Source organism: Castor canadensis, chromosome 4 (genome assembly GCF_047511655.1).
Source record: "Castor canadensis chromosome 4, mCasCan1.hap1v2, whole genome shotgun sequence".
Lineage (NCBI taxonomy): Eukaryota > Metazoa > Chordata > Mammalia > Rodentia > Castoridae > Castor > Castor canadensis.
The window spans coordinates 130,166,304-130,185,801 of NC_133389.1; the positions used below are offsets into that span (position 1 = coordinate 130,166,304).

Below are 19,498 nucleotides of genomic sequence, written 5' to 3' on the forward strand. Positions count from 1 at the left end.
ACCCTGGTAGTGGAATAAAAGCCCTAATATTAAGATGGTTCATTTGAATTTAATGTAAAATGAGTCATTCTGCAACTTCTACATCAGAGTCTAGCAGGGATGGGCCTGAGAATATTGCCTCTGAACTGGTATTAAAACAAATTCAGGAAGCTCTGACTAAACAGCCATAGGTGGCCATCTTACAGGCCAAAGGGAAATAGTTCATTCTACCCAACAGGGAAATTTCATTAGTCTCTGCTTCACTAATTATTTTTTAAACTTAAAAGGTGGATCTAACAATTATAGAGTTTCTTTTTTTCTTTTAAGTGAGTCACTATATTTACTTCTCATTCTTCCCTCCCTCTCTCCATCCCTCTTTTCCTTCCTTCTTCCCATCCTTCCTTCCAGTGTTGGGGATCTAACCCAGGGCCTTGCACAGACTAGAGAAGCACTCTAATTTTGAGCTATATCTTCAGCCCCTCTGTTTTCTTTTAATTTTTTTTTATTTTGCATTGTGAAAGCCTTCAAACATATTCAACCAGTAAAGTATGATCAGCAAAAGTATCTATTAAGCATCTATGTGAGTAAATGTGAATGACAAATATGAATAATAAATGTAAGTAAAGCCGCCTTTGTACAATATAGATAACAAAGGGCTTAGGGGCCTTTTAATTTTCTGAACAGTCCAGTAAAAATGCAGTAAGATTTGAATGACACTTACTCTTTTAAAATCATGGCCTTTATCCTTTTAAAATATAAGGGTTTTTTTTTTTTTGGTGGTTTGGGATTTGAACCCAGGACCTTATACTTGCAAGGCAGGCACTCAACCACTTGAGCCATGCCACTGACCCTTATTGCTTTAGCCAATTTTTAAAATAGAGTCTCACTTTTATGCTCAGGCAGGCCTGTATCTCAGTCCTCTTATTTATGCTTCCCAAGTAGTTGGGACGACAGGCAAGTGCTATCATACTCAGCTTTTTATTGGCTTGAGAGGGGGTCACTAATTGTTTTACTGGGCTGGCCTCAAACCATGAGTGATCGTCCCCATCTCCATCTCTTGAGTAGCTAGGATTACAGGTGTAAGCCATTGTACCTGGCTTTTTACTTTTGGTTATTTTTTTAATGATGCTTTTTTACCTTTTGCAATTTTTTTGCATATTTCTTAAGTGTTAATTTTAGAAAATACAGAAAAAATAGGATTAAAAGAGGTAGAAAAGAGCAATAATTTGTAATCTGATAATTCAAAAGCTAATCACTACTACCACTTGGGTTTTGCCTTGAATGTTATCCCACTTATATATATTTTCTAACTGGTTAAATTATCTAATCATCTAAAACATCTTCACAGGCTGTCATTTTTACAATAGCAGTTCACGAATGGGCACAATCTAATGGGAGCCCATGGATTTTTATGCATTTGTATTCCTTGGGTTCATTCCATCTCCAGGGTCTCCAGAAATACAGAAACCTGGGGTCCCCAACTGGATGGTGGAGCTTCCAGTATGGACACCTCAATGTGTTACATGATTGTCAGCTGCTTTATGTACTTCATCTCATACTCCTCACAATGACTGCATTTTTCAGATAATAAAACATGCCCCTCATATGTTGGGTTCTACATTAGGATCACAAATGATTGTCTTTCCCTGTGGGAAGAATATGAGAGTCTTCATATGAAGCTAAGCATTCCTTTTTTAATTTTACACTTGGCTTTGGAAGGTATGGAGAATATCATTTTTTTTTTCAAGTAAAGATCAAGGGTAGGGCATGAGTGTTGCATATAGAATGAATATATAGAGAAAAGTGTGAGGATTTACCATGAAATGGGTCACTCTTAAAAAGTCAAGAATTAAAAACAATGAAACTGTGTGGTTTCAACATTTATCAGTAATCAATTCAAACTGGTTAATAACTTTATTATTCATAAGTTTTTAGATGTTGTGGTGAGGAAGATACTGAAGACATGGGCTTCTGAGGACACTGAGTGTGACTGCTATTGTCATCAATTTGAGGTCAGGCCTGACCTACCTCCTCATCCACATTTTTCTTTCCTTCCTTTTATCCATCGATTCTATTACCCACCATCTTGGATACGTATACATTGCTCATGAATTCTGACATTTTCTTTCAGTGAAATCTTTATGTCACTTGAGGTTTCCCTCTCTTGAGATTTACTCAAAACTTGATCTCAAATCTATTCTGTGCCCTAGGGATCTTTTAAGCAAGTCTTTCTAAGTCTTACTTCCTTGGGCTCTTTGACTTCCTTCAGGAGACCATTTGACCTTCTTGACTCTGTTCTGCATCATTCTTAGTGCAAAATGCCACTTCATCCTCCCTTTCATAAGAAACTCAGTCACTCTCAACACTTTGGATGCCTACTGTACTGAACATTGGAGTGTCATGGGAAGTGATATCCCTGTTCTCTCACTCCTTTATTCTTTTCCTAACTCAAAAGCCACAGTCTTTTTCCCCATTGGAAGAGTAATTTAGTTTTCTCCCCTGCCCTGCCAGCCAGTCTGTTTTACTCAAGTTCCCTAAAGTTCTGAAAAAGTTTCTCTCTTGTTACACTAAGCCTAAAGGTAGTTTTAATTTTTTTTGTTTGTTTGAGTCAGGGTCTCACTAGGCTGGCCTCAATTTCATGATCCTCCTGGTCCATTCTCCTGTGTCCTGGGATTACAGGTGTGTGTCAAGTCCAGTTTAATTTTTCAGGCCTTGGGAGTGATAGCCTTTGGAAAGGTGATATTCCTACTTTATGTGTTGAGTCAGTTAACTTCTATTTTTCTGTGGCCACAGATTATAACTCTGGTCCATGCAGATACATTGCAGGCATTGTCCCATTCATCCCAAAAGGAGCAAAAGCACTGTAATTTGTGTGTGCCTCCACTCGTGCACACCTCAAACCACCTGTCAATAAACCTGACCTATCCCCTTAAATAACCTCCACTTCTCTCCAGGGAGTTACAGAGGAACAAGTAAAATGTAACTAGATGTAAGTTAAGGGAGTGGGGAAGGGGCAAAAACCTAGCAGTAATAGTGAGTCTGTACCCTGCATAGGTGGCATCTTCCTACACATCAATGCCATGTGAACAGAATATTCTGTCTTTCCTCTCCTGTGATGCTTATTTATCACACTAAGCAAAGCCACCTAATTTTAAATCAGATGTCCCAGTGATTTCATATAATGATAAACAAGACAATATAATAACTCAGGCAGTGATCACAATTCCCTTTCTTTCCATGAGACAAATGCAGATGCCTGGTTCCTGTTCGGTGCTCGGTGTTTTCATTTAGATAGTAGTGTGAGAGAGGAACGACTGTTGTCGTTTTATTTAGTATGGTTTGGCACCAGCTCCTCTTTACTTTGATCAAGCCTTTTAATTAAACTGACTACTATAATTCCTATGGAAATTAGTGTTTATGTTATTTTCCTGCTACAAAAAGCATTTCTCTCTAGAACTTATTTTTTTTTTAATCCCAGGGGCACAAATTGGAATTTTTTTCTGCTTGAAATGTAATTAAAAACTCATTTGATTACAATATTTCTGGCTCTGTTTTACTTATTAAATTCCTGTAATCGGTTTTCTTTTATGAAGCTGCTGGGAAATGATCTCAAAAGCAGCACATTTTTCTCTCCTTTGGCAGGTTCCTGAGCATTTACTAAATTACATTCATCGCACCTGCCCGTGATTCGAATTACTCCGCCAATTTATTCCTTAAACCACTTAAGTTTATTTGGCTTAGATCCAAACAGCTTTCTTTCCTTTATCTTCATTCTTTGTTCCCCCTCTTGCTTCTTTTGTGTTGAATAAAATCTTGGAGGGGGTATATCTTTCTCAGAATTCATTTCTTTCTCTTTGTTTCCTATTCTCCTGAAACAGAGTTGCCATGCCAGCAAGAATATTGTTTAACTCTGGACAGGTGCTTGTTCTCAGCAATGTAGCAAAACTCCTACCTTGAGGAATTACTCCTACACTCTACGTTTGTTATATAATTGCAATTTGCTGAGAGAATGTGGAACTCCTAGGATGTCATAAAGCATAGGATTATCTCCAAACCTAAACCCCAATGTTGGCAATTACTCAGGAAGTGCCATCAGCTAGAAAACAGTTTCTAGTAAATACAAAGATGTAGGTGTTCCTGAAAGCCTGTCATCAGCGAGTGACATCTAATGGGTTCTGGGAGAGACTTGCTCTTCACTTAGTGAAAGAGAAAGGGGAGAACAGCACCCATCTGTCATGGGAGGACTTGCACATGGCCTCATCAGCCACAGGGTGCCTGGGGCTGTTCTCTTCTGTGGTGTCCCTGTGTGTGACATTTAACCACTGTTTAAATGCATACAAAGGCAGTGAGCACACTACAGCCCAAGGGTGGTCCATTTTACTCTTTGAGTTCTCAGTTTAGAATATGGATCCTTATGCTGAGCTGAATCTAAATCCCTATAACATCTGCCTAATGGTTCTAGTCTTTGGGTGCTCACTGCCCACCCCACTTTAAACCAGAGTCCTTTAAAGCCATATAGGACTCATGACTGGTGTGCAGCTCCAGGTGTAGGTTAAGGTAAGGCCAACCTAAAAACCCAACTTGGGATGCAAAGCTTCTTCCTGGGGTCCAAATTATTGGTATCAATCACTGAGGCTTCAAGTCCCTTCCATCTCCCTTCTGGCCCATCATAGATGCTCAGTTCTTTGTATATCTTTCAAGAAACAATTATCCCTAGTATTACACTGGTGTCATAATTTGTTTAACCAGTTCTGTTTTTAATAGGAACAAAGGGTTGATTGTATTTGACCATGCCAAATATTGCTGCAATGGATATCCTTGTACGTAGACATTTTGTAGCTATGAAGTTTATCAGAAGGTCAAATTCTAGAATATGTACTTCGAAGTGAGTAAGCATGTGAGTTTGCATTTTGATAGGTATTACTAAGCCAACCCATCCAAACTTCGTTGAAGATTTGAGCAGGATTCTCATGTTAACCATGCTAATAAGAGAAAGAAAACAGAATCTATAGCTACTGCTTAGATTAAGGACTTTGAAAAATGGTATGAGGGTGGATAAGCTAAGAAGGATCCACAAATCTGGAGTTTGGTCCTCTCTTCTCTCTGTGCTCCAGATGCTAACATGTGTATAGGACACTTGGTCTCACCTGAGTGTCACAATCACGTTGCTTCACAAGGCTTTGATTTCACTCCCTGTCTGAAAGAAACTTCCACATGTTGAATGAATCTACTTAAATCTCATACAGCTAATCCATTTTCTTGACCACTCACAAGTGTTTTCTGGTGTTTCATAGGCTGCTATTGTTATTGTAAAATGTTTACTGAATGCTTACTTCTTGTCTGACAGTACTAAATGCTTACCATACATTGTCATTTAATTTTCTCAAGAACATTATAAGGTAGATATTATTATCATTATCTTCTTTGTTAATTGTTCTTTTATGATTGAGGACACCAAGGCCTAGATAGATTATGTCATTTTGTTGATAAGTGCACATGCCACTGAAGTTTCTAAAACTTTAGTACTGGGCAGGTGGAGTGGCCTCAAGTGGTAGAGTGCCTGCTTAGCAAGTGTGAAGCCCTAAGCTTAAACCCCAATATCACCAATAAGTAAATAAATAAATAAATAAAACCTCAGTACTATTGATGATTTGGGCAAGATAGTTCTTTGGTATGGAGGCTGTCTTGAGCATTGTAGGATACCCTAGATACCAATAGCAGTCCCTATCCCACCCCCGCCAAGTTGTGGTACTCAGAAGTATCTCAAATAGCAAATATATTGCCAAATATTCCCAGAGGAGCAGAAGCATTCCAGCTGAGAACCACCACTCTACTGCCTCTAAGAATTATCTTCTTCCATCAGGCCTTAACTAAACCCAGCTTCCCTTCAACAAAAGAAGAAAGAAAGTAGCAAGCTATATGAAGTATGAACCCTAATAGCTGGGAGAGAAGGGAAGGTTTCCTCTTTGGACCAAATACATAACCCCCTGAACCTCCCTTTTCTGAAGACACTTAAGAAAAAGAGATACAAGATCTATATATTGAGCATTCACTGTGCTGAGGTAGGCCTAGGGTCTTGCAGCCATTACCTCATAAAACCTTCATGACAGTTCCAGGCAGCAGATACTTTTATCACCTACACTTTATAGATAAGGAAACTGAGTTCAGTAAGGTTAAGTATTTTGAGTATGGTTGCATAGTGAGCGATGGAGAAAGGACTTTTACTCAGGTCTCTGACTTACAGCACCAGGTGAGTGCCCTCCTCACTCACTGAACCTACTCTGTGAAGTCTCTGGTGTTTGGAAGTAGAACCTGGACTCTCCCTCGTTATGCATGCCTGAAGCATGTTCTTATCTTTCTAATCATATACTTCATATTGAAAATTATTTTTATTTTTTAGAACTTAACATGTCTTCTAGATTGTATTTTTTGTTTTTTACTTTTTGTGCCTAATAAGTATTTTTTCCTCTGTTTTTTAAAGATGTCTATTACTGGTTTTAAGACATTTGATTCTGATGTGGCTTGATGTAGTGTCCTTATGTATCTTCTGCTTGGGGTTCATTGAGAATCTCCGTTCTGGAAATCTACAATTTTCATCAAATTTTGAAATATTTCTACCACTCTTTCTTCGACTGTTTCTAATACTTACCTTTCCCCCTGGGACTCCAGTTACAAATGGATTAAGCCATTTAGTGGTGTCCTGCACCTCAATTGATGCTCTATTTCCTTTCAGTTTGGCCTATGTCTGAGTTTCCTTTTGGATGGTTTCAATTGCTATGTCTCAGAGTTTCTCTCTCTAGTGCTTAGTCTGCACTGAATATTGTCTACTTTACTTTTCTTCTCAGAAACTGGAGTTTTCATCTCCAGAGTTTGATTTGGGTGGGTTTTTTTGTTTTTATATATCTTCCACAACTCTCTTTATAACACTTAATCTTTCCTCTATCCTCTTGAACATATAAAATATAAGTCCAATAACCATCTTAATGTCCTTCTCTGCCAATTCTGTGATATGTATCATTTCTCAGTTTGTATTGATTGATTCTTTTCATTACTATGGGTTAATTTTCTTGCTCTTTGTATGCCTGGTGATTCTCGATTGGATATTTGACATTGTGAATTTTGTGTTGTTGGGCAATAGATTTTTCCACCAACATCTTCAAACTTTTATGTTTTATTCTGAAGTGTAGTTAGGTTACTTGGAAGTAATTCGATATACCTAAAAGGCTTGCTTTGAAGCAGCCTTTAGTCTAGAGCTAATTTGGCTTCACTACTGAGGCAATACCTTTCTGAAAACTGTGCATGGTACGTCACGTATTTCATGGCTTTTCTCTGGTACTGTGGCTGGTAGGAACACAGACCACTCCCCAGCTGCGTGATCTCTAAGGATTATTCTACTGGCTCCTTTTTGCTGGTTTTCCTGTCTTTCCTCTTACTCCATCATGACTGGATTTTACGTTTTGGAAGCCCCTTGCCATCAGTTCTATTTTATTTACTTACTAATTTTTGTTTACTATTCTTTTTTTCGAGACAGGGTCTTGCTATGTAGCCTAGGCTGGCCCAGAACTTACAGTCCTCCTGCCTCTGGTCTACCAAGTGCTTGGATTATATAGGTGTGCATCACCATTCCATCTTTGTCATTGGTTTTAAAAAACTCTTTTTTGCCTAATGCTATGGCTTGATTCTTGAATGCCTTCCAAAGGCCATGTGTTAGGGGCTTGGTCCCCAGAGTGGTGCTACTGGAAGGTAGTGGGACCTTAGGAGGAAGGACCTTGTGGGGAGGTCCTTAGGTCATTATAGATGTAACTTCAAAAGGGACTATAGGACCCTGGCCCCTTCTTCCTCTCTTCTGCTTCATAGCCATGAGGTGAGCAGTTTGCTCTGCCATATGTTCCCCACCATCACCATACGGCACTCTAATTGGAAGCCCAAAGCAATGGGTCTGACCCATCTTGAACTGGAATCTCAAAAACTGTGAGCCAAAATAAAGCTTTTCCTCTTGCTCTCTGCCAACAGTACTGGGATTGGGACTCAGGGTACCCTCAATCCATTTTGCTTTTTTTTTTCCAGGTAGGATCTTGTGCTTTTACCTGAGTTAGTCTGGGACCATGATCCTCCTACCTGAGCAGGTGCATGCCACCATGCTTCCAGCAGCTTTTAAAATGTACTTGGAAAAACAAATAATCAGACAATAATGGTGAACCCAGAAGTAAGTCAAGACTTCTTTGCATAAATGTTTTAAACATTCACATTCATGATATTAACCCTACAGCATCTTTTTTGTGTAATTTGCTGGTTAGAAAATAAATATTTTCATAAATTACATGTATAATTCTGTCAAGGGCTATGTTTCCTATATTTTAACCTCATTAAATCCTCGAAACCACCAGATGAGGGAGGTATTTCCTTACCAGCCCATTTTCAAGATGAGAAAATCTGACTCAAGATTTGCCTGAGGCCATAAAACTGGTGTTTGAATGAAAACTCCAGAGCCCACACTGGTAAACAATTACCATATTTGTAATAGCATATGAGTTTGCATAGGGAAGCCCTGCTAATTAAAGTTATGAATGAAGAGCAAATTTCTTCATGGGTGTTGCTTGCCCATCCAACAGAATATCTGATGGACCAGTAAATGTTTTCCTTAACAGACTCAACAGCTGCTGTGGCCTCAGATGTGTTTGGATGTGTTAGGTTAGAAGAGATGAAGATTGGTTAAGGGAAAAGATGGCCCACCCTGGAAAAGAGTAGATGGGGTTCAAGGTTGTCCAACTGTAAGGTTGAAGTTTGTGAACAAAACCAAGGGTGAGTAGAAGACAAGCCCAGGCAGAGACAAGTACTCTGAATAACTGCCACAGTGGGCTTACAACAGCTGAGGATATGAAATATTTACTATTGACTGAGTTCTTCCCTGGTAGAGTTGACCAGGCTCTAACTTTGTAACTTCTGCCCTATTTGGGGACATAGCTACTTATTCTGTTGGGACTTTGCTATTTCTAGCAGTTTGTTAATTGTCTGCATAATATGAATTTTAGCCTTCCCTGAGCTTAGGAATGGCCAGGGAAATATAAGCAGAATTCATGAAGTAGAAGTTCAACTATTTTCTAAACAGGTCTTATTCAGCTAGGGGTGCATTCTCTTGCTCGTATACTTAATTCCTTCTTGCTGCTGGAATATGAACTTAATGAGCAGAGTCACAGTGACCATGAGGGAAACTTGAGTCCAACAGTCATATGCTAAGGAAAGATAAAGGTCTCTCATGGGTGTAGAGCTGCCATATCATAGCAATCCAGAGTTTACTTTTCTAAATTAGTCTTATCTGTTACTAGTAGCAGGAGGTAATTTCTAATTGGGAAAATTGATGTCATATTGACTATCTGTGTAGGTAGCAGAGTGTTCTAAGCACATTGATACTTGAATAAATGGATAGTGTGTGTGTGATGAATTAACTTTTTCTGGCAATAGGTTATAAATGAACTCTGGTAGATGGCTATCCATTGTCCTGATAATCTTCCTCTGGCAACAGAAGGTATTCCATGAGCACTGGTTAATTTAGGCACGAGCAATAGGAATGCCCCTGTGATTGGTTTAGGGGCAGGTCTGAGGCCCAACCTAAGCCAGTTGAATCTCTTTGGGGATTTTACCTGGAACCATTGGAAATGACACCTTCTTTTTTCTTTTGGTGCAATAATAGCAATAAGAAAGATGTGACCTTAGAGCCTGGGCCTCAGGCTCATCCAACACTAATTTCTGAGACATCCTTATTGGTCAGGCCTGAATTATGTGCAGAATATATAACTGGAACACATGGAATAGGTTATATTACCAGAGGAAAGGTAAAGGCACAGTGAACAGCCTCTGCTGTTTGCCCAAGTTCAGTTATAAACCCACTGTCAAAAAATGCTAACTCACAACACACACACAAAAGCATAAAGGGAATAAATTTGATTAATTTGTTCAAGTATCAAGATGGCTACAGCTCTGCTCAGAGTTGTGTGAGGACAGCCTGGTCAACAATGTAGCCATGGCCTATCTAGGAGGCAAGAAAGAGACAACACCCACCTGTGGCATCCCTTGACTCTCCTGGACCCAGCTGTTTCTCTAGGCCTCCTGGTTACTCAAGCCACCAGACTGTTGTTGCTCAAACTAATTGAAGTGAGCTTCTCAGTCCAAACCATGGGTTTCTTGCTCTTGTCACTTACTGTTCTCTGGCATCCCTAAGGTGATACTTGAGTTTGTCACCCCCCAGGCTTTGAACTGATGGATGGCTTAAGGGAACCCCCACCTTCTTCAACATAGAAGCTTGGTATAACCCTTGCCCAGCAGCCCTTCCTATCAGGTTAGAGAGAGTCAGGGACTGACCAGCAGTTATCTCCCTTCTCCTTGAGCCTCCAGAGTCTGCCAAACAGAAAGGGACATTTTCCTTTGCCTTAGGAGGTTGCATATTCTCATTCTGTCAGGTTATGAAGACTCAACAACACCAACAGAGGATCCTGTTGGCAGAGTCAACAGTCCTGTGGGCTGCGGCTCACAGGGAAGCGGTACTCAAAGGGGCCTGACAGTGGCATCCATTTAGCCTGGATTTTCTCTGTGGCTCAGGTGAACTCGGGAAGGAAAAATAGCAACTAGTTATTTCCTCCACGGTGGGATTCAATCTTAAATCATGTTTATTACATAAGGTGAATCACTTTTCCCAACTGGGAAAACTACTTTTCTGAATGTGGTATTTACTCTGTGGAACTACTGCCATTCAGCAATGACAGGTTGGCTGTGTGAGACTTTTGCAAAGGCCAAAAAGTATTGCCAGGGTTTTTTTTTTTGTTGTTTGTTTGTTTTATTTTGTTAATAATCTTGGAGAGCTTAAAATCTAAATAATGTAAAATGGTCACCCAAATAGTGGGAAAGATGATAAAGCTGCAGAGCCAAAGCTCAGTATGAAAGCAAGAAAGCTCATTAGAATCCAATGCAAGGAGGCTTCAGATCTGTGCCTGGAATTTTAAGGGCACAATCTATTCCAGCCATAGTTGACAATGATGTTTGTAGCATCAGTGTCTGGTATCCTGAAAGCTAATTACAGCATTAGTAATAACAGAGAGATGGGTTTCTTCCAAGGTTTGAAGCAGATTACTAGTGTATCTGAAAGTAAAATGCAACTATGCACTTTTCTTTCCACTTCCTTCCTGACCTCACATATTACTTATTTTATTATGTACTCAAGGGACCCTTCTGTGGAAAATGATACTCACAAATGACATTAACAGTCTGAATTAATGAGGCAAGAATGTTAGCATCCTTGGATTAATAGCATTGTTATTTCGATAATATAGAGCAAGAGTCTTAAACTCAAATATCTACAGGACCAGGCTGGTAAAGTTAGTGATGACATAGGCTGCATAAAACATTTGGGAGTGGTGAGGACTATGGCAAACTGGACAGTCACAATTTTAAAAGCCATGTTCAACTGAATGAAATGTGTGGGCTGAGCCTATTCTGTGGGCCACCCATTTGCTTGCTCTGCTAGAGTAAATAACACCTTGCTGAGGTGACTAACCCGTGAGTCATGAATGTGCCCTGTGTTCCAGGTCCAGCAGCTCTGCCCATGGGAGCAAAATAAGCTTCAATCACAGTGACAATTAGGTATTACTGGCCCTGTTTGAACACACAGCTGACACCCCTGAGGCTGGGAAAATTAAGTTAAAAGTACCCAGGCTTACATGGTCAAGTCTAAAGCAGACCCAGAATGTCAGTCCAGGCCTGGCTGGACATAATGCCCACACTGTCTTCACCTCAGGGACCTCAGCTGAACATTAGTACTGAAAGCTGGTCACTTCTTCCTGTAGGGCCAAGGACAGTGTCTAGTGTCCCTGGCACTGGGACAGGACAGATTTACAGAAGGGAGGCCACTTCACTAGGTGAGGAACAAATTGCACCTCCCAAACATTAGGTGCGGCCAGTGGATCTTATCTGTGACTCATTCACTTGCTTGCTCTGGGAAAACAAAACAAGGGTTGTGAGGAGCAAGTGATAGGCAGGCCTAGAGAGCATGCTCTCACTCGCTTCTGGGATGGGAGCCAGAACAGTCCCTCCTGTTCTAATGAGCCCCTCTAGGAGGCTGTCCAGGGCTGGGCTGGTGGCTGGGTTTTCCGAGCAGACTGGTAACTAATCAATCATGTTCATTGTGTGGGTGACTCCTGACCCAGAAGCCACAGCCTCTGATGAATGGCACTTCATAGGAAGGTGGGTGGGACATGTAACTAAAATGCAGCCCACAGTGATCGCCCACTCCACCTACCACAGTGTCTTCCAATAAAATTAGGCCACCTGAGATTTTACAGAAGTATGTAGAAATCTACTTTTGCAAAGTTCAATGAGTGAAAGGGACCATTTATACATTTTGAGTATACATTTTTAATACATTTCTCATATGCCTTGAGTATGAGGGTCCCCCAAAACATAATGCAAAGATGTCTGTGTGAGAAAGGGTGGTGTAAACAGTAATTGCAAATGCATACCTTTACTATAGGTGGTATGCTGAGTAATGTACTATAGACCTCCAAGAATGAATTCTAGAACATTCTCTTAGGACTGGGCTGCTCGTACATGCCTATAATCCCAGCTACTGAAGAGGCATAAGAAGGAGGATAATAGTTAAAGTCCAGCCCTAGGCAAAAACACAAGAACCTATCCAAAAAATAACTAAAGCAAAAAGTGTTGTGGTTCAAGCAGGGACTAATGCTTGCACAGCACTTAAATGTCCAAAAAATAAAAATTATAAAAATAGAATACTTTCTTAGCATTTGCTGTTCTATTTCGTAGCTTATGTTTGAGAGTCCCAAGAGTCAAAAAAACTAATTATGTGTACCAATGAGCTGCGCGGTTAGCATCATGCAAATCTGGTGTTTACTGAGCATTTTTGTGTGAGTGTGCAAGGGTCCTCAGCACAAGCAATGCTCGGATTCAAGGTGGGGAGAAACAATCAAGTCCCCATATTCCAGTGCCCTGGCCATACAGAGGATGAGATCTCAGCATCCAGGGGAAAGACTGTCTCTAGGGAAAGACCTTTGGGGACAAAAATCCTCTATTATTTTGGTGGTCTTTTTTCATGTGGTAAAAGTCATTTTTTTTCTTAATTCTACAAGATAATCAAGAAAGTGAGATTTTCAAAAGAAAGAATAGGAAGACAAGCAAGAGAATGTTTTATACACACCATTGGGAGTGTATCTGAAGGGATGTATCCTCAGCTGGCCTTCTCTTTGTCCATATGGAGGAGCCCATCCACACACTTTAACACATTGTATTTCATTGTTAAGTCCCCCAAAGATTAAGCTACGGGGAGAGTCAGTAGGTGAGCCACCATAGGACCAATACTCCCAGCAGTTTTGTTACATTTCTGAAGTGCAGTTTAAGGCAGGATACAGAAGACTTTTATGCATCAAAACTTCCTAAAGTCTTTGAAATGTTAGGAAGATTTATATTTATTTAACTTTTGGTCATTGACCATTTAAAATGAAATAAGTTTCCCAATAAAAAGGTACTCTAGATTTGTTTTTGAACTAAAATTTAAACCTTATGGGGAAAAATAAACAAGCATACCCTGCAAAGACCAATAAGTAGTAGGGAAGGCAAAACTAGGCTTAGCAAATATTAAAATAGTATGACTAGGCAGACAGGTCAATAGAATAGAATAGAAAGAGTAAAAATAGAATCAAGTTTAAGGAAATGTAGTAGATGAGAACAATGACTTTCCAAATCCTAAGGAAAGAAATCAGTCAAAAGCTAGCCATCTTTTTCTTTGAGTGACTATAAATCAATTAGAAAAGACCACTAGGTCAGTAGACAAATGGGCAAAAATATGAGAAGAATTTACCAAAAAAAAAAAGCAAAACAAAAATCCTTCAAATCCCCAAATGTCTCCTAAGTAAATAAATCTATACTAAAAATATAATCATACCTATTTATAATATGGAAAATGCAATTGAAAAGTACAATGAGATAAATTTTGCACATATTACACTGGCAAAGTCTGAGAAACTGATGACATGTTGTGTTGGTAAAGGCAGGGTGAATAGTTACCTCACACATTGTTGATGGGAACATAAAATAGTTCAAATTCCACAGAAAGAAAGTTGGCAATATGTATCAAAATTTCAGGTACCCATACTCAAAATGCCCAGTAATCCCACTTCTGGTTATTTTTCCTATCAATAAAGGGTAGAAATGAAATACTTGTAAGGGTATTTATTGCACGTTGTTTATAATAGCAAACTGTTAGAAACATCAGTGACCATACACAATTTAAATAATTAACCATTGGTTAAATAGTTTATTCTTCATCTTTAAAATCTAATATGGTATTATGCAGCTATCAAAAAAAATGGGACAGCTTCTATATAGAAACTGAAAAGGAGTAAACTCAAATATATATCAAGTATAAAGAAGCACAACGGAGAGCAGGATGTATACATACTAATAATTTACATAAAAAACACATCGACACAATGTACAAATGCACTGCATCTATGCTGTCTATCTCTGTCATACACATGGAATTGGTCACAGTGATCACCTCTAGAGAGAGGAGCTGGGTAGTGTGGGGGAGAATCAGTTTTCTCCGATACTTTTGTGTCTTTTGCATCTTTTGAATTGTGTTTGCTAAACATGTATTAACTATTTAACAATAAAATATTTTAATTAAAAGCCTAACATGAACACATAAAGGAACTTGCAATCTTTGGTCATATGTTACAATTATTAAATAATAAGTCATTCAATTGTTAATAGTTAAAGAAGGCTTACCAGCACAAGGATAGAAAAAGAGAAATGCTTATTTCATAAAGATCAAAACAATTTAGCACTTTACCATCATCACTCAAAAATTATTTTAGTGCCTCCTGTGTGTTATGATAATATTGTGTATGAACCCCTCTCCCAGCTCACACGTCTACATCCCAAATAAGGGCTGTCTACCTCATTGCTCCTCAACATTCCCTCTGAAAAGCGATCAATGTCCCCTGCCTGGCCATTAAATAGATTTTGAAAAACTCTTCAATCCGTATCAGTCTCATATCCTTATTTAGTTCCTCAAATTTGCCCTCAGCTGGGAATTCTGCAGGCAACCTCGATGGTGCTGTGCTCCCCACTCATTTGAAGGGGACCATCCATCATCATTTCTAGTCCTTTTCTGATGCAATGTAGCTTGTTCTTTGTCTTTCTTAAAAACTGAATGGCTGTTAAATTATCCATTTATCTTCCTTCAGATTTTCTGTTCAGTTTCTCAGACCCTCTCAGGGCTGTCTTTTCTACCTTGTTTGCTGACTTTTCATTCTATTTCCCCTTTCTTGGAGGCATCTTGGCTCACCATGCTGTCCTTCAAAACAAACTCCCTGCTTTTATCAGCTTTCAGCTTGTCTGAAATCTGCTTTGCTCCTCATGAAATTTTGAAATTTTGTCCCTTCAGAATAGCATTGAAGATTTTGAGATAATATGCATCAAATTTTATATGTAGATGGTAGGATAACTGGGACTAACCCCAAGCTGAAAGTCAAAAGTTTTGGTTTTGCTTAAATCCTGACCTTTTAGGATTTTGCTTTCCTCACCTACAGAGGATCTGCAAGTCAGCTTCAGGATTAAAACCTCCAGTATTACAGCAGTGTGTTGCTTCTGCTTCAGGGGAACCCATGAAGGCTACAAGGTTTGCACCGTGCTCATGCCTGCACACATATCATCTCAGGCAGCTGTGGGTTGACTGGGTAGGAGCCCCAGGTTTGAAGACAGAAAGAAGCTAAGCCCTGTCACTTACTGTGTCTTCTTGGGTACATTATGGGAACCCTGTAGCCTTAGTTTTCACACCTGAAAAGGAAGGTAACCATACTATCTAACATGGTACTGCTAAAAGATTAAATCAGATTCTGGACAGCCAGTCCTGACAACACAGAAAGTGCTCAAGAAATGCTGTAAGAGACACACTACACCTTGTTATCCAAATTTCCAGCAGAGGTACTGAAGTTTAGAGATGATATTATGGTAACAATAACAACACAAATGTTGGAGGACCTTAATATATAACTTTTCCCAAAGCCTTTCCATGTATGTCACTTCTAGTGGTTCAGATTTGCTGAAAGATTGATATATCTATCAGCAATTTCATTGCTCAAAGAAGAAAGCCACTTTGCAGGGCCAAAGTCCTTTAAGAAATAGCAAAGTGAAACTACTTTCCATCAAACCTATGAGCCAGCGGTGATCACCGTAAAAAGCCAGCTGGGAATAGGAGCACTGGGTGTGGGAGCATGGTTTGAAAGAGGACACATAAAAACAGTCTTGTCCCCTCATCTTAAGTGCTTATCTTGGGTCTGTCACCTTTCCTGGCGGCTCTTTCTCTTATGTCTCTGTGTCTCTGTTTCTCCTTCCCATCAAGAGTTGCCAGTTCACCTGTAGCACCAAGACCTTAGCCCATGACATGTTAAGTCAAAGACTGGAGAATGATTCTTCCTTTTCTGTGGCCATCTCCTTGCTGTGGGAGGTATTGGTCCAGATGCTGAAGCTCCCCTAATTCATGGGGGGTGATTCTGAGCAACTAGTATAACCTCCCTACTTTCCCTTCTGTGAAATGAAGGCAGAAATGCTAATGCAAGCCACAGGGCAACCCAGGCACTGTGTGTTATTTCAGAGCATTCTGAGCTTACAATATGCTAAGTGAATGTAAGACCTTTCTAGCAGCAATGGGGCAAACCAAATTTTCCCATTTCTGTCACCCCAGTGCACTAGCTGTGTTGCTGAAGCAGTCCCTGGGGTCCCAGGCAGTCAGGTAAGTAGATGTTTTCCTCCAACAATGGGGAGGAAAGGGCCAAAGGATTCTGAACAGGTGAGTGAGGTCGTCTTACCTGCTTTAGATGGTGACCTGGGAGATGGAGGATGGGATTGTGGGGTGAGTCTGGGGAGGGGCCCCTGAGAATGACAAGGGTATTAATGAGGCAATCACTCCTTCCAATACAGAAGAGGGTGAAAATAATGACATTGCAAGTAGAAAGTAATAGAAAATGACCACACCCTCCCACCCCTGGCCCGGCATCTTAGTCTTGTTTTGTAACAAGTTTCTAATCTTTTTGATGATATTAGAGGGATTTTTGATATTGTCTTTTGTTTTCTGTGTTCCTGTATACGCTTTTCTTTCATGCTTTTTGATTTGTGTATATTCTTTTGCATTGGAGTTTTTCCTCAAATATTCTGTGGCCTTTACTTGTTCATACATTGTTAAAGGCAAGACCCTAGAAGTCTTATTCAACATAGGATGTAGGGGGAGGAAGGCAGGCAAATGAGAGAGCACTGATTGTCAGTTGGCAGGTGTCATTTCAGGGTATCCTGCAGGGAGCTGATTCACTCCCCAATGCAAGTACATGCTGGTCTTCCTCTGACTCTTATGTTCCCCTGGGGAGGAATAGTATCTTTCTGCTTCTGGAATATCTGGCTGCTGGCTTTATAGGTGCAGAGGAGGAAGGTATGTGGGATCCAGTCCTGGTCATTTCACAGACTTTTCATTTCAGCTATGAGTTCTCCCTATCAGTGTTTCAACTGCCAGTGGTTACAGAGGCTGTTTACCTGGCTGAAGTGGGTTGTGGGAGATTCTTGAGGCCCCATATACCAACTTCCAACCTTCCCTCTTGATTCTAGGCTCATGCCTCACTCATCCTCACTGTTGTGCAAGAATGGCATCCTTCCCAAAGATAAGTGCATGTCCTAACCCCTGGCACCCGTGAATGTGACCTTACTTGGGAATAGGGTCTCTGCAGATGTTGGAAGATGTTGAAGATGTTGTCTAGAGAAGATGAGATCACAGTGGGTCAGGATGGGCTCTAAATCTAATGCTTGATGCCTTTATGTAAAGATCAGGTGAAGACACAGAAATTGAAGTGATGCATCTACAAGCCAAGGAGTGTTATGGACTGTAGCAGTCACCAGAAGCTGAGTTCCTGGGGCATATTCTCCCACAGAGCCTTCTGAAGAAACTGAGCCTGCTGACACCTTGATTCTAGCCTCAGAGTTGGGAAAGGGTATGATTCTGTTGTTCTAAGCCACCCAGTTTGCAGTGCTTTGCTGCAGTAAGTAGTCCCAGGACATGGAGATCGCCACTCTGGGCTATCTGCCCCTCTCTATCCTGAGCCTCTCAGGAGCTGCTTCTTAAAGACAGATCAGCTGACTTCCTACCGCTACCCCTTCCTGGACATTCTGGGATGTTACTTCCCTTTCACCTTCCAATATTTGAGGACATCTTCTGTTTCCTTCAGACGTATCTTTTTTTTCAAAAAGAAATACAGCTTTATTGCTTCTAATCACACTTGATAATATTAAATTTGTCCATAAAGTATTGAACAAAGGTGCTTGCTTCAGAGTTACCTCTATTAGGAATTAAGGGAACACGTGAGTAAATTATGACAGGTCATCTGACTGGAATACTAGGCTGCTAAGTCAACAGATAATGTGGAAATTCTGTAGGAGTGCAGTCATCTTATGAACTTTGTATTATAGGATCAAAGGAGAATGCCAGAGTATGCTTAGGGGAGATGTTTTCATGTGGACAGTTGTGTGAAGGGGCATCAGAGGAGTGGGAGAATGCTGGGGCTCTTGTTTGACCTAACAGTCTGCTCATGACATTTTCTCAGGTGATATATGTTTTCCCACTCTTTTTCAGTTCCTTTGAGACAGCAGAGTCTTTAACATTCATACTAACAGTCTGTCAAGGCAACTTAGGCTTTTCTATCATTCTCAAAATTCTTTCAGCCTTTTCCCATTGTCCAAGGGAGTTTATGACTTCTACAAAAACTCCCCAACTCTTATAAACTTAATGGGATTCTCAGAAAGGAGGAGGAGATAAACTTGTGAGCCAATCTACCATCTTTAATTGGCAACATCAACCCACTTTACAGGCGTTACATCAAGGACAATTTTTTCTTAAAATATTTTGATAAGATCAGCAGCTAAACAGAATCTGTTAGCCCGTCATTCCACTAGGCATCTCTATTTAGGTCCCTATATCCCCCCTCTGAAGGATTCGGTTTTGTTTTGTAAATAAGGGGTTTACAAAGGTAGAGTATTGCTGGGCAAAATGGAATCACCTTTCACACCTCCAGGGCAGGTTGGTGGGAGAGGGCAGCACAAACAGCTGGACCCAGAGGATCTGGCTTGGAAATTCTGTCTCTTCCCTGGATTGACTGTTTCACACTAGTCCCAGTAGCTTCTTTGTGTTTTAGTTTCCTCATCTGTAAAAATCACCCTGCAAGGTACTGTAGGATCCCCGCCGAAGTCCTTTCTTCCTTCACAGACTTGGGTTATCCTGTATATAAAGTACTTTGTAAACCTTAAAATTTAAGCCCTCATCCAGTAGCAAATACAGTCAGTATCTGATAAATGTCTGCTTACTGAAAAGTATGTGTAAGGATATTCTGGTATCTGTACGACTCTAATATTGACTTTCTTTTCCAAAATCTCAGTCCAACAGAAGTCTTTAATTTCATTTTAAATCAAAAGA

General features: G+C 40.1%; 1 protein-coding gene across 1 annotated transcript in view; it reads right to left on the reverse strand.

The window, feature by feature from the left end:
* Window positions 1-19,498, reverse strand: part of Pde11a (phosphodiesterase 11A) — a 376,507-nt gene that overhangs the window by 6,301 nt on the left and 350,708 nt on the right. The gene's annotated exons all lie outside the window — the stretch shown is intronic.